Source organism: Molothrus ater, chromosome 5 (genome assembly GCF_012460135.2).
Source record: "Molothrus ater isolate BHLD 08-10-18 breed brown headed cowbird chromosome 5, BPBGC_Mater_1.1, whole genome shotgun sequence".
Lineage (NCBI taxonomy): Eukaryota > Metazoa > Chordata > Aves > Passeriformes > Icteridae > Molothrus > Molothrus ater.
In genome coordinates this window covers 48,636,971-48,652,630 of record NC_050482.2, presented here as the reverse complement: position 1 = coordinate 48,652,630, position 15,660 = coordinate 48,636,971, and positions in this window count along the sequence as shown.

Genomic DNA, 15,660 nt, shown 5'->3' with positions numbered 1-15,660 from the left:
ACTGCCAGCCTTCCCACATTGCAAAGAAATCTGTTCTTCAGGCTTTTCTTCCTTAAATTCTCCATGGCTTCCTACCCTTTTTCCTATATCAATCACACCAGTTCACTTATCACCAAAGTGAGTTGTAGTTGAACTTTACTCACCCATCCCTGCCCATACCTTTACCCCTCATGCCATCCCATCCATCCCCAGGACATGTCCCTTGCCCTGAAAGAGCAATGATGTGAACTTGGTGCCAAAAGCAACGCATGTCTTGGGCCCCCTCTCTTTTACCTCAGAGAGACAACTCTGTGCTGGTGCTGGAAGATGTCAAGAGACGAGCTCCAGTGATGCTGTGAGCAGTTTGGCAGAGTGAGCTGTGCAGTTGCTGCAAACATCAACATCTGGGTGAATAAAGCAGCCACCGAGATGAAGTCACCCCTAGAAAAGCCTTGGACAGCGAGGACTGAAAAATGAAAATGATAAGAGCAGAATGGCTTTATTTGACTTGACATTTCACAGAGCTTGAGATGATCCAGGACTGGGCTCACACGTACACGTAACGCTGCCCAGCAATGGCTTCACCAGCTCAGCAGGCCCAAGGCTGTGGTTATGGGCCCCAACCACAGCATCCTCATCATGTTAACTGGGGTTAAGCAGAGATCAGAGCAAGCTGGCTTGGTTTTAATGGCCAAATTCAGTTCTCTCACAGGCTGAACTGTTCCCACTGTTACTTCAATCTGAGTTAGCCAAACAGAGCTCAGCACGGGCAATTTCTAAGCCCAGTGCAAGGAAGAAATGAATCGAGGGGCTACTTTGCACAGGTTGTGGTTGCAGCACTGGTCCAAAATGCCTCCTGAAGATTCCATTAAACCTCTGTGATGTGTCTGAGCTCTGGGAAGATGCCTGCTCATTTGGAAACTGGCAGCAGTTGCCTTGACTCACATTCTCTTGTGAAACTGTCAGAAAAACATGGCTTACGCCCCCAATACCATAGGCTGTTGATTTCTCTCAGCTGCTGGTTTTGGTTTCCTGCTTTTTAAGCTTCTCAGGAGCTGTGAATATCTTGCTATTCTTTTCATTTTTGGTTTAACACTGATAACATGGGTTTTTTCTTTGCTGTAATGAGAGCATCCCGGGGAATTTTGGAAACAGCTACTGGCTGAAACCCTGTTATTATTCTTTTTCCCTAAGAAATACATTTAAGTCCACACAGAAAAACTCATCCTACTTTTCTAAAGTGTGAGATCAATAAACACCTTTGGAAAGAATGGTGTAATTAGATCCATGGTTTGGAAGCCAGACAGACAAAAGAATCTTGATTTGGTTCTGCCCTTGATTTGTCCTGTGACACTGAGCTATGTCACTACCCAGTTAATAATAATTTCATTTGCTTATATTTTTCCTAAACTTCTTGAGTTGGAGACACCCTGGTTGTGATTTGTGCATATTTCAATTGTGCCATTTAGTACCAGAATACAGTAAACTTTTAACAGCTTTCCTATCTCCAAATTTGTGTATGAAGCCTACAGATTCATGTATTGCAGACAGCAATAGAAAGCTTGTTTTGCAAACCAGCAGATTGCTGTTGGAACACACTTTCTCTGAGACCTGGATCAATACAGAATGCATTTTAAGATTCTTTCTTCTGTTTTCTATGGCTTCAATTAGCCTGGCAGAAATAATTTCCAATTCCATGAATGTCATCCTGTATGACGACTCTGCTTAAGGGTTCTAAGTTGCCAGGAGAACAACATGGACTTGCCAGGGCACAGAGCTGGGCTTTCTCATAACTGTCTGGGAAATATTGAATACCCAGTTTAAATATTAGTATTTTGTAAGGAAAGAGCACCATGTATCCCCGCACTAAGCTTCCCAAAGCAATGTTCATGAACTGAACATGCAGAAGATGGAAAAAGGCAAATACTTCTACCATATACATTTCTGGGAACATGGACAGCAGAGAGTGGATGTTGTGTCAGATAATTTTCCTGGGTTTAGGATTTTCTTTGCACTCAGATACCATCATGATAAATGTAACTATATTTCTCCAAACATTAGATTATATAGGTGATTTAAATGTCCATCCTCAAATGGAAGGTATCACTACTTAGCAATGCTGAAAAAATTTGTTTCCAGGAAAGCTGCTATTTATTAAATCTTTCTTCTGTTTAAACTCTTGAGGCTAGCTTCCAGTTAAATTCTTCTAGCTTTGCTGTTTACTCAGTGCTTTATATATTAGAAGTATTGACACTTTGCTTTTAAGATATTGTTTTCCTAACTATAATCTGAAGTGTAATATAAATATAAGGAGTCTGTCTTGCCTCAAAGTGGCTTAATACAATAATTTCACTTTAGAAAACATTGCAGTTTGAGAATGAAATAACATCTGCCTTTCTGTATTCATGGGAATGAACAAAGGAATGTTACATGAAATGTCTTGAGGCGGGTCCAGTAGAAGCCCAGAATGGAATTTGGGTGCAGAGATCAAAAGTTCTAAGTCTGGAGGCATAACTGATGATCTGCTTACCAGGTAAGCATGTACTTGGTTCTCCACTGTACTTTCATTCTTTTGCTTTTTACTGTCTCAGATTCCAAATACTGTGAATGTTAATATGGACACGGTATTTTGATAATTATTTCATGCTTGGTCTGTTCAATATCTAGAGACTAGACTTCACTGTATTTCACTCTTCAGAGAGGCTTATTATGTTGGGAAGTTTCAGACCATGTGTGAAATGGAGGTTGATTTAAGAACCTTGTGAGGTTTGGTAAGAGCTATTGCTTTTTAAAAAGAATCTAGAAAGAAGAGGCTCTGCCCCATGTTCTCTATAAAGCCTGAGTAGATAGTGAACCTTCCTTCCCCCAAGTCAGAATACAAAGTTGTAAGAATTCCTCAGCATGACGGGGAATCAAACTAGAGCTTCCATCTGTTAGGATGGTGGCCTAGCTACCAGACATTGGCTGCACAGTTTAATAAGATGTATTAACTGTGCTTTGGAGGTAGCATCACTGTACAGAAAACAAAAAGTGCTCCACTGAAATAGTGACAGAGTAGATCTGTCTGCATGGCCCTGCAGTCCCATGGCCTGATATTGGGTAAACTTGTAGTTTTATAAATGAGAGCTTGTCATCTGAAGAACCCTTAGCATGGGCTACAGTCATGCTCTTCCTTGTTCTCCCTGACTGTCTCTGTGACTTTTCAGTTCTTGAAAGAGTGGCAAAGCAAAATGGTGGAAAAATGTGCTCTGCCTTCACAATTATGGAACTTGCTGGGGAAATCAAAGCTTCCTTCATTCAGAAGAGGAACTTGAACCTGTATATTCCATTTTGTGGACAGTTTTAGGGGCATAAAGGGAAGGGGAGAAAACAATAAAAGAAAAACCTCTCTAAAAGCAAAGAATAGGCTGTGCTCTGTCCTGAATTAGAACTGGGATAGAAGGAGCCTCTGTTTCCCAACGGGCAGAGATATTTTCTATCAAGTATGGATGATTCAGGTAAGCTGGGAAACAGCTGCTGACTGACTATCATATTTTTTTTGCTCAGTCTGCTTCATGGCTTGGAGCCTGTTCTGATATATGGGACTGCTCCATGAACCCTGTGTGCCTCAAGTCCACTAGCATAGAAAGTAAATGTGTAACTTTTAAGTTTCTAAGTCAATTATTGGATATAACTCAGAAATAATGTATTTGAAAAGGGAGCTAATTCTTTATTTTATCTCTGGTTTTCTGTCCCAGTCACAACATTAGTAGCAACAACCTGAAGAAGGTTCCTGCATTATTAAACCTCTATACAGGTAAACTTAGGAAAAACTACTAAAAACCTTCTCAGACACCTGCTCGAAATGTATTGTAAATGATAAGAAATTAAAGGTGGTATAATAAAAATACTAAGTAAAGCAAGAGATGCACTTCTTGTTCTTTGTAAAGCTTATTGTATAGTAAGTTTCCATAAATGTTTCATTCATTGATGAACAAGGAGCTTCTGGCAAAATTCAAATATAAAAAGGCAGTTTATAGAGGGTGGAAGCAGGGATGGTTACCGTGAGAGGAATGCTGAACCACTGTTTGGCATGCAAAGATATGTTTAGGAAAGTCAAAGTCCACTTGTAGCTGAACCTGAGAAAATATGTCAAAAGCAGCAAGAAAAAGTTCTTGAGTACACAAGTAGCAAAAGCAGGAGTAGGGGAAATGTGAACATACTGCTGAATGGACAAGTCATCCCATTCACTTTTATTGTTTGCACTTTTCTTCAGAAGTTTCTCTCTTTTTTTTAGCATTTAATTTCTTCCAATTCTTCTCTTGTGTCTTTGCTTACCTTTCTTCTCTGATTTCAGCATTTCAATGGGAATAATTTTGGCAAGTTTCAGTGGTTTTCACTGCACCTCATTTCATCTCAGTGCACTTGGTTGTAGTCATCCTATTTGCAAATTTTCTGACTTTTTTTCAATTGCATTTTACTTCATCATATCTCCTATCCAGAGTGTTTGTTAGACTTTGTTCTCTGGTTTCAAGGTTTCAGTGAGGGTCAGTTGGGCAAGCCGTGCTCCATTTCCCTGCACTTCAGGTCATCACAGTCACTTTTATTGCTTTCCATTTGTTTCAGAATTTTCTCTCTTTTTTTAGCATTTCATTCCTTCAATTTCTTCTCCTGACTCTTTGTTTACCTTTTTTCCCTGATTCTGGGAAATGAGGTGCAGTGTAAGAAGCAAAACTTGCCAAAATTAGACTCATTGAAAATTATAGTGATTGAAATCCTGAAATCAGGGAACAACATGAATGGACAGGAAAGGAAAGGGATGAAATGAAATGCTAAAAAATAAAAGAGAGAATTCTCAAAGTGAAAACAATAGAATGGTCTGGGATGACACAAAATGCATGGAAATGGGCCAAACCTTGCCGAATTACTACTCACTGACATCTTGAAATCAGAGAAGAAAGTGAAACAATCTGAGTATGGTAGACTGATAATAAAACTAAATTCAATGTAAAGAAATAAAACAAAATGCTGAAATGAAGTGATTGTAATCAAATGTAATGAGATGAGATAAAGTACTCCACTTTGCATGCATTTTGGAGTTGAAACATCCCTGAAGGTCTGGGCTTTGTGGTTTTCACAAGCCTAACCTGAAGCATAAGCCTAAACCTAAGTGGTTGTGCCTTAGAGGGTAGCATTCAGCTGGCTCCTGGCTCCATTTCCTCTCTTGCATAATGTGTTTAATGGAGCTGTTTACTCCGTTGTGATAAAGAACCTGAAAATCCTGGTGCAAAGGGCATTAATGAGCCAGAATGATTACATAGGTAATACCTATGATATCACCTAATTATACCAGAATGATTACAAATCAAAGATATATGTTGCTAAGGATCTCAAATACAGATTAAAATAGATAAAGAGCTAACCTGAAGACTCTCTTTGGTTCCAGGAAGTGTCTAGCTAGGATCTTTTTCTTCTGGCAGAGGGAGTTTTTCACAGGAAGCATTTTGCTGCTGTTTCCATGCCTTGGAAGGATAGTCAGAGATGCTGCTTTTTCATAGTTAGGTTCTCAATTTAGTCTTTTATGAATAAAATAAGAAAAAGGGAAGCTAATCTGGCTAATCCGGTGCTTATGGCTCTCAGGAGCAGGCAGAATAACCTTGGGTGATTCTGTCTCCTTATAGGAAAGTCAGATTTCAGGTTTCAGCAATAATTCTCTATCTTTTCACTCATTAATCATTAATATCAGATGATATTAACACACTAAACTGAAAATATTCAAACATACAATTTTGATGATCTAAACCCTCTGTTAATAATTTCTGAGAGAACAGTATGCTTGCTAGAGTACAGAGTTTATTATTTTCATATATAATGCAGCACCAAGTTCTCATTAAGAATTTTTCGTGGTTTTATCTGAAAAAAACTTTTTCTGTCAGGATAAACAATGACTTGAATACAAGTCAGCATTTAGAAGTTTTTCTCAGTGTGCTGCAAATAGAAGATTGCTGTGTATACTATGACAGTGAAATGGGAGTTGTTTATATTTGATTTTAGTTTGATGCTCCCAATGATAGTTTATGCTTCACAAATCCAAATGTGCATTGGAACTCAAAATGTGTATTTTGTATTTCTGTAGGAATAGAAAACCCTCAAATAACTTTTGATTTGAAATATTGGCACAGTTGTGCTCACAGATGAATTAGTAACAGTGGGAGCATATGGAGTGAAATAGAAATTAGAAATTATGGAAGTTCATGCAAGACCTTACTACTGGCTCTCAGTTTGTCAGTTACCTTTGGAGCTCCATACCAAATGATCTGCAGGTTACTTTTGCCAACAGTACTTGCTACACTCTCACAGCAACCGCACATAACAAGCCTAATTTTCTGTGCTCATTTGTAATTGTGTTTTTGTGTCAACAAAAATACTCACACTCTTTTACTCAGGAGGTATCCACAGGAAGGAGGATCAAAGATCCTGTGGCTGCTAGGGAAACTGAGAAGGAAAGTATTTTTGTGATTTTTAAGCTGACCAAAAGTCCAGGTTGCTGCTGAAAGACATCACAGTGCCATGCAGCAGGTGAGTGGTAAGGAAGCATCCCGGGATGTGCTGGTTCCTGCTTCTTTCCTTCTGATGGCAAAACAGCAAGCTCCTTGACATAAGCAGCTTCCCCACCTGCACAGAAGCAGCAGCTTCCTAAAACTGCTGAATCCCAGGTTCCCTAGGAATGGCTATGTGGCACTTGCAGCTCAGAACGAGGTGCCCCTGACCACCAGCAACATGCAGGCCTGAGCTAGCCATGAAAAATGAATGCTTTTGAGGTGATAACACTTTAAAACTTTCTGTTGGGTTTCTTAAAAAAACCACAAAACCCATGAAAATTTTCAAAGCCATGCCACAGATGGAGATGACAAACCTTAGCTCTCCTATGGACTGAACACAGGCACTATGAATGTGAGTTAAATCCTTTCTGCAGATCCTTTCTCATTTGTGCTACTCCAGGATAAAACATATTAGCTCATATCCAGAAAGAGGGAAAGGCCTCATGAAAATCCTCAATTGCTTTTTTTAACTTAATGATGCTTTATTGCCTTTTTCAAAATCAAAAGCTTTTTGATTTGTGTTCGTTTTGACCTAAGGCCTAATACCTGGGATAACCTTTGCACTCAGAGTTAAAAATCAGCAACTATTTCTAATGCTACCTGTTTTCCTGTGCAAGTCTTTTGCTAATGAAGGGCACCTCCTGTGCTGACAGCTTTGTGGCATACGGATCCCATCACCTATGTGCTCCTGTGGAAACAGAATCCACATGGATTCCTACAAACACACCTTGCTGCTAGTGTTGCTGGAGGGAACAGCAGTAGAGGGAAAAGCTGCCAACCCCAGCCAAGCTGACTTCCATGGTCTCTGCTGTGTCAGAGCTGCCACTAATCTCGCTGTCTTCCCCTGGCTGGTTGCTCTCCAGAAGTGGCTTCAGACAGACCTTCAGGTCAGAGATGCCTCCTCCCGGTGTCACACAGCACAGGAATTTTCAGCCAGAAGCACAACAAGAAGGGAAAGGCTGCAGATCACACAATAAGCCAAATAACAACAAAATTTGCCACCAAAAAGCATTCAAAGTGCAAATGCATCCACACCTCTAATTTGTGGCCTAGAGCCAATGAAACCAAGCCTCAAGCCCTCTGTCTCCCCACAGAAAGGCAGGCTGTAGAAACCTCTGAGAAACTTTCATCTCCTGCCTCATCTGCTCCGACTCTGCCCTACAGATTACAAAGGATGGTTTCTCACAAGCCACAAAATCAGGAGGTGCACGCAAAAACTTCCGTGAAACCCTGCTATGCTTTCCCATGAGAGCTGGCGGAGAAGGCAGCGGGCTCAGCGAGAGTGGGGTGAGGGCTTTGTGCCATCCTCCAGCTGCTACAGACGGCCTCTGGCCGGTCCCCAGCTCCCCAGCCTCTGTCCCCAGGGAAGGCGGGCACGGGTTTTGCTGGAGTACGAATTTAGAGCCTTAAGGTGGCAGCACCAGACAGCCCTGAGGGCCGCGTCCGCAGCTCTGGGCCGGCCAGGAGCTCGGCAAGGACAGAACCACCGAGGGCTGCGAGGCGGCAGCGATCGAGGAGGGGCAGGTGAGCAGGGAGGCAGAGGAGGGTGCGAAAAGCTCGGGGTTCTGAGAAGGAAAGAGATTTCGGTCCTGCTTCCCTCAAGCAGGCTAGGCTTGGCTGGAATCAGGATGAAGACCGCTGGTCTTCACCTGAGCATCAGGTTTGCTGGAAAGTAGGAAAAAAGCAAGCAGGGAGCTAGCAGGGAATTGCAGTTAGAAGAAGTAAAGCTTTGAAGACTCGAGTCTTTGACCCTCTAGGAATGAGCTTCAGAAGGCAGGCAGTGATCTGCACTCCCCTGTCCTGGCTGTGGAGGGAGGGACTGAGGCACAGCTCCCTGCAGGAACTGGATCCAGAATGAACACCCACTGCTGCCCCAGTTCCCCAAGCTACTCTGGACAGTTGCACCAAAGGCCTGCAGGTGTGCTGGATTTGGGGATTAAAACCACTGCTAAATATTTTCAGGGATTCAAGCAGCCTGGCTGTCCTAACCTGTCATATCACCATGAACTGCTGATTTTATAGGCAGGGCAGAGTCAGATTCTTCTCCAAATGGCACAGTGACAGGGCAAAAGGCAAATCACAAGCTGCAACAATGAGAACTGTGGCTAGATGCAAAGAATTGCTGCTCCTAGAGGACAGCTCAGCACAGGAACAGGGGCCCAGAATTAGCGTGGACTACACTAGAAGGGTTTCAAAATTTGACTGTCCAAAGCCATGAGCAGGCTGTTATAGTTCTGAGGCTGACCTTCATAAAGCCATCAGGTTGGACCAGAGACCTTGAAAGGTGCCTTCCAATCTGTTCTATAACAGGATTTCTGGAGAGTTTTAAAACACGAATATACATGATAAGTAAAAATTTCATGTGTGTCCTGGCTGTAATAGTCATGGCTGCTGGATGGGTTTCCTGATCACAGACACAGTTTGAATTCTTATTTAATTTTTTGATCTAGAGCAGGTACACCTTTGCAAACACTGCAGAAAATTTCTTCAGTTTTGGAAAAGAAAAAAACCAAAGTTTTAAGAGTCTGAAATAAATGTTCTGATTCTGTAAAAGAACAAGAAAGAAGAGAAAGAGATGGGGGGTTGGGGGGAGCAGAATCTCAGGACTTCAGACCTGCCTGGATGATGAAGACATGAGATAGGCCAAAAATCCAACAGGAGAAGCTGGTGAAGTGTAACAGCACTGCAATAGACACCGGATACCAAGGCAGTAACCTCTGCATGAGCCTGGAGATACTGGGGCATTCTGTGCTTCCTGAGGGACAGGGACCAGCTACAGATAACCCTTGATCCCACATCAGGGTGAGAGGGAGGGCTCCTGCTTGAGCTACAACTCCAAAACAGAACCTTTGAGTTACACCACAACAAATGATGACACACAGGCTGTTACCTGCGAGCAACACAGCCATGCATTACACAGATAACTTGTAAGTAATGAAAGATGGAGAAATGCAATGCCAGTCTTACAGATACCCCTCATCAGTGGAGACGAGAATGGAAGTGTCTCCACCTGGTCACACCTCTTATGAACTGTCTTGGGCTCTTTGAATCAGAGTGCCACAAGGCTTTTCAGAATGACTGGAGATAGTTGGCTGCTCTGGCAATTGCAGCAGGCTGCAGCAGAAATCAAGCTCAAACACTTGCTGTCAGTTGGGGCAGAAGTGAAAGCAAAGTGGAAATACAGGAGCTGCTGTGTTGTGTGGCTGTGAGAAGCTCATTTCAAGGATGAGCACGTTGGAAGCTGTGGCCTGAAGGTACAAAACCTGCTTACTCCATGGGAAGGGGGTTTTTTGTTTCATGTACACTGCCTGTTTGCCAGACAGAGGCTCAGCGCCTTGTGGGACATTTTGAGTTGTGACATTTTAATTGCTGAAGTGCCCCCTGAACTTGTGACAGACCTTAGCTGTGGTTTTTACCACTCCCACCCAAGGTCATACAAGCTGGTCAATGAACATTTTTTTCTCCACTTCTGAACCCTTATGTATTTCCAGACATATGTGCAGGCTTACATATAAAAAGGTAAGGACATATGTTCTTAAAAACTACAAATTGCTTATCCTTAATGCACCTAGTGAAGACATGGGTAGGCCAAAAAAAGACTGTGGCTTTTTTGTAGGGGGTTGTGGCTAACAGATATGAAGAGGCTGCTCAGGCAAGCCCCTGACTTGTTCTTCCTCTTGCATTGTAAGGAACAAGAAGTTCCACCAAGCCCTGCATTGCACACTTAGCTGCAGACTGGGAAAGGTTGTTCAGGTTTTTGATCAGCTACTCCTAATGTCCAAGTAACTCAAATAAATACTAAAAATAAGGGGCAAATCTCATTCCCTCTCTGTCTCTCTCTCTCTGCGCAAAAATGGTAAATACAGGTTGCAAAGACTTCTGGTGTCTGTCTCAAGCAGCTCTTTCAAAGAGGTCAAATGAAACCCTAGAAAATGAACATCAGCTGTTGTATTCCAGTTTCTGTGGCATGCCACTGACTGGAGGTAGAAAACCATATTGATGCATTTCTGAAGAGGTACCAACCAACCCTGGTGACCTGGCCAACACTCCCCCTTGAAGCACAACAAAGACAAGCCCCTATTTGGAACGACCATTTGGATGCAAAAAGGGTTTTCTACGTTAAAGGGTGAATTTCAGGGCCTGTTGCTCTGTAGTCTAATAAATGGCACAGAATGGATTTGGTAAGGTACCTACCTGGACTGTTCTTCCAAAACTCACACACACAGAGCTTCCCACAGAAAAGGTCATCAGCAACAGCCACCTCCACCAGTGAGGCCCTCAAATGCCATTCCAATGATCTCAGGGCTCCTCTCATGGCATAGCATTCCCTAGAAGGAACCTCAGGAAAAAATCTCCCCAGACTTCTACTGACCTGTTATTTCTCCATGACTCTTTCACATGACTGGGCCACTTGTAAAAGGTTTTCTCACTTCTCCTTATTTTCAAGAGGAACTTTGGATCATAGAACTGCTGTGCCCAGCTCAGGGGTGAATCCATCCAGCGTGGGTGGTGGGCAGTAGTTGAGGCCAAAGGGCTGTGCTCCAAAGCAGAATTTTTCCCAGTTACTGGCAGTCCTACAGTCACTGCTGTTGATTAGCAGTGCTCCTAATAATAATTTGTACATCTTCTGATCCATGAATCCTCTAGACAACAACAAGTCTGCACAGTTAAAAAAATGCACCTTCTTTCCTTTTCCTGAAGCAGCAGACCACAAACTTGATGTTTGCTAAGTCCATCTTTCACATTGGTCATAAGGAATGTTTACACTTCTGCTGTAACAGCATCTTTTCCAAGTCTTCTGTGTTCCTGTGGCAACGTGACACTGCTGGTTTTAGTAGAAATGAGTAGTGCAGCTGGAGTCAGTCAAGAGGCCTGCAAACCTTGATGTCCTCTTTAAGGCTGTAAATGCCCACTTCCATCTCACAGCTCTGGAAACTGTTTCTTCTCCTGGCACACTTTCCTGTCATGTAAAGCCAAGAATGATTCCCACTTGGAGCAGAGTCAAACACAACCCTGGAAACCAGCTTAAATGCTACAAAATTGGGCCATTCTGTATGGCCTCTGCCTTTAGTTGCAGGAAAAGTCTCCCTCAGCAGCATTTATTTTACTGGCTTATTTTCTTGCAGAGTGCAGCTCTTTGGCTTCATTCCCAAATGGGCAGTTGTATTTTTGCCATCTATCACCTGTACATGTAGTGATTCCCCCTCAGAAGTTTCAGCCACAGCAGGACACCAGGTGAACAGAGAGACTGCAACATCCACTTTATACAGTTACTTCCTCACCTTGGTTTCCAAAGCAGCAAAATATTACAAAACCCTTGTTCTGCTTACAACACAGTGCTTTCTTGCCTCTTTGAAATCCATTGCAACCTGCCAATTCTGAATTTCACAGTACAACTCTAAACAGTAATTTGTTTGCTCTTCTGCATTTCTTCTGACTACAAATGCAAACCGTGAGATCTGTCTTACGTGCATGTTACTTTAAATTCAAGGTGATGAAAAGGTGCATGAGAAGAAGTAGATATTGTTATGCCCCATAATCCAGGTTGCTGTAAATCCAACAGCCTTCAAAGTAATGTCCTCAAAATAATCTACAATTTGTAAGAATCTAATAATTCCATTTCTCTTCTGAGAGGAAACCAGTTCTGGTGGGCAAGAACTTGGGTGAAAGTCCAATTAAGTTTTTATCATACAAATGCTGTGAAGTGTACAGACTCTTATTTTTTAATAAAGCCATGAGAAGTGGTGACATTTCTTTGATGAACTGGCTTCAGCTCAGAGGACTCTCGCTATACAGTGCAAATTTACCCTTACACCACCATTTTTATTTTCAGTGTAAACACCTCCCAGTCTTTCCCCAACAATTTCTCTGCCATTCTTTGCTGCTCCCCACTAAAAGATGTGGCACTGAAAGTAAGCAATTTCAATAAAACTCAGAAAACTATTGCCATGCTGTATCTCAAAACCAGGGAGCACCAACCTCCAAATCTACTGTGCACTCCAAGTTTGGCTGTCAGCAGGGGTAGCTACAACCCAAAAGCCCCTAATGCAATACAGGTGGTATTTGCAGGTAACCTGGCTATGCTCATGTTCAGTAGCACATGCAAGCAGTTTTTATCATGCAGAGAAGAACACATCAGGATGACTCCTGAAGCCCAGCTAGAGTGGAACATTTCTTTCACAGGGGGTTTGCTATGAGCTAGAAGACTATTTTTCTTTTTCAAATTATTTGGATGGGAGTTAAGTCTCTCTGGGCTGCTAAGAAATATCAGCATTTCAAAAGTTGGCCAGGTAGGGTCAAAACCTTGAAACCCCAGCGTTAAAACTGAATTAAGCAATAAATTGCAAGAAGCCTCTGGAGGATGAAGGGGGAAGAGAAGCAATCTCAGCTCTAAGTACTGCCCTGTGGAAGAAGCCAGCAAACAAGTGATGCTTTCCTTCCAGTTCAGGTTAAACACACTAAACAGGAAGTGGGATCCACTTAAGAAATTAAATCCTACAAAAAGACTCTGTAAGCAGCATTCTCTTCACTTTCCAGCTGGATGACAGAGTAAACCTTTTGAATTCCACCAGAAGTACAGAGAGAACAAACAATGAAACAATCACATGTAGGGACAATGCCAGCAGCTATTTCGCTGACCTTGGCACTCGAAGGAAAAACCTCATAATCTCCTTCAGAGCTTTACATATTAATTTCTGGCTGAATAGCACAGGTCATGTAGGGAGCTCATGGTGCATGGTATTTGTATGGAGCCAATTTTTCAGTGGTGTGCATTAGCCAAGCTCTCACTGGCCTGTAGCAATGCCAGGAGAAAGTACCAGACTGTTACCAGTCTCCCACAATTTTCTAATAATTAATTACTTTTGTCCTCTACCTTTGTTGACTAAATTCTCTGACTTGTAATATGCTGCCAGAGTTCCATCTTAAAAAACCTGAAATGAAAAACTAAACCCAAACCTAAACTTGTTTGTTGGAATTTCACAGTGAGACAAGAATCTTATTCTGTTTCACAACAGGGATTTCTAACCCAAAGCCAAGATTGCAACTACTCTTTCAGCATCTCATAGCAAAGTCAGTAAAACCACATCTTTGTGTTTTCTAGATCTGTAACTGAACCTGGATTACCTGTATTCTGTTTGTTTTCATAATTTTTAATAGTTTTAAAAAATTCCAGAGCAGTGGTGAATTATTCATCCTCAACCATCTAAATATCCTGTTCCACTTCCAAAAGTATGATATTTACACTTAATTTTTTACATTTTGAGATAAAGGACTGCTTCTTTCAGTCATTCTGGCAAGCCAGGGACTAGATAGACAGACCAATGCTGTATCCCTCTACCAAGTATTTCTATAACGTCCAGGACACCCACTGCACTTGGGACAGCACAGGTAATTCCTTACATAATGACTCAGCTAATAGGCATGATAATTTATAAAGTTTATATCCAAATCAGCCCCCAAATGTTCCCCCTGTAACTGTGCCAGTTTAAGGTATTATCTTTCCTAATACACATTTTAATGTACATTACTGCACATTAAATAGTGAGAATTCCAGAGCTGTCATTCAATTGCCCATATCTCAACAAACTTTTTGTATTTTACATGCATGTCCCACCAAAAATGGATTTCTTTAGCTTGCCATTAGCTGGACTCCATGAACTGCACTATTCTTCAGCAGATCCTACACCCTGAACACCTGAATGTTTTTTATTTCAATACTATTGAACATCATCAGCTTGTCTTGTTCTAAGGTTCAAGAATGTCACAACCCCAAGTAAAACCCCCTCTCATACCTCTGTGGTACAGATTAGTAAGGTTGGCCACTGCCCTCTGCAGGAGCAGCTGAGATGGGTTTCTCCCATGCTGCACGATCCACAGTGGCCTGTGCCTCGGATTTCCAAGCATGGATTTCACATGCAATACATACAAACAACAAATGTATAGATGGGCAGCTCCTGGTATCAAGATCTGCTCTGTACACATCCCAGGGCTTCCACCAGCTCCGGCAGCACTCCCTTTATCCTTGTCATATCAACAAACATCCTTTGCATGTTGAATCCATTCCCTGTTCTTGACGTGAAAACATCTTTTCTTCGACCCCATGCAGCAGTGCTGACTCACTCTGGTTAGCTTGGAAGCGCTGCTAAACCATCACATTCAATTCCAGCCTCTGGGTGTAAGTCTCTTGAAAGAGATCCTGATGGGAGTCAGCATGGAGAAGCACTTTGAAAATGAGCTGCTTTATCCAAGCTCTTGTTAGTTCATTCCTCATCCAAGCAGGCAATTCCCAAACGATGCCATTCTCATCTATACACAATCTCTTTTAAGGTTCTGCTGCAGGTCATTTCTGCTCCAAAAATTCTAAATTAGCCAAGACTTCCAAACCTTTTCTTTCTTTCCAGTTTGGGGTATCCACGATGTCGAGCTGTTAATTGCTTTTGCAGGATGGAGCAGGTAAATGTTTTGTACAACAGCTTTCAAAATCCACTCAGGACTTCGTATTTTCTCAGCCAAAATAAATTTTTATTTCCAACAGGATTTTATGACTCTTCTGGATAATTTCCAAGTTCTCCCAGGAAGCCATTACACATTGTTTCAATTCCTCCTGGCTCAGTTTTAGAATCACGACAGCTCTGCTTTCTGTAAAGCCTCAACCACCAAGCACAATCCTGCTCTACTGGAGAGCACCCCTCACCTCTGACTACAGCACTGGGGAGATTAAGCCACAGCTAAGTCAAAGGATTTGAAGCACTGTGAAATACTTCCCACAGAACTGACTGTGGTACCATTTCTTTATTTGCTCTACACAACTGCCGCTACTTTCCAGCCACGGTGCACGAGGAAATACTGAATCTCCATACTTGCCACAAGCTCCCACATGGAAAACTTCCAAGGCTCCCTCCCAGCTACCTGAAAACCTTCTGCCTCTGCTGTGACACCACCCTGAGGAGCCAAAGTGAAAGTGTCAAATTCAGCAGTTCCAGCACACACTGTTCTGCTATCACAGTGCTACATACAGAGTTGACTCTTCACCAACATAAAATCAATGCATCAACAGGAACTTTTTTTTTTGAGTATGTAGAATAGAACAGACACTATG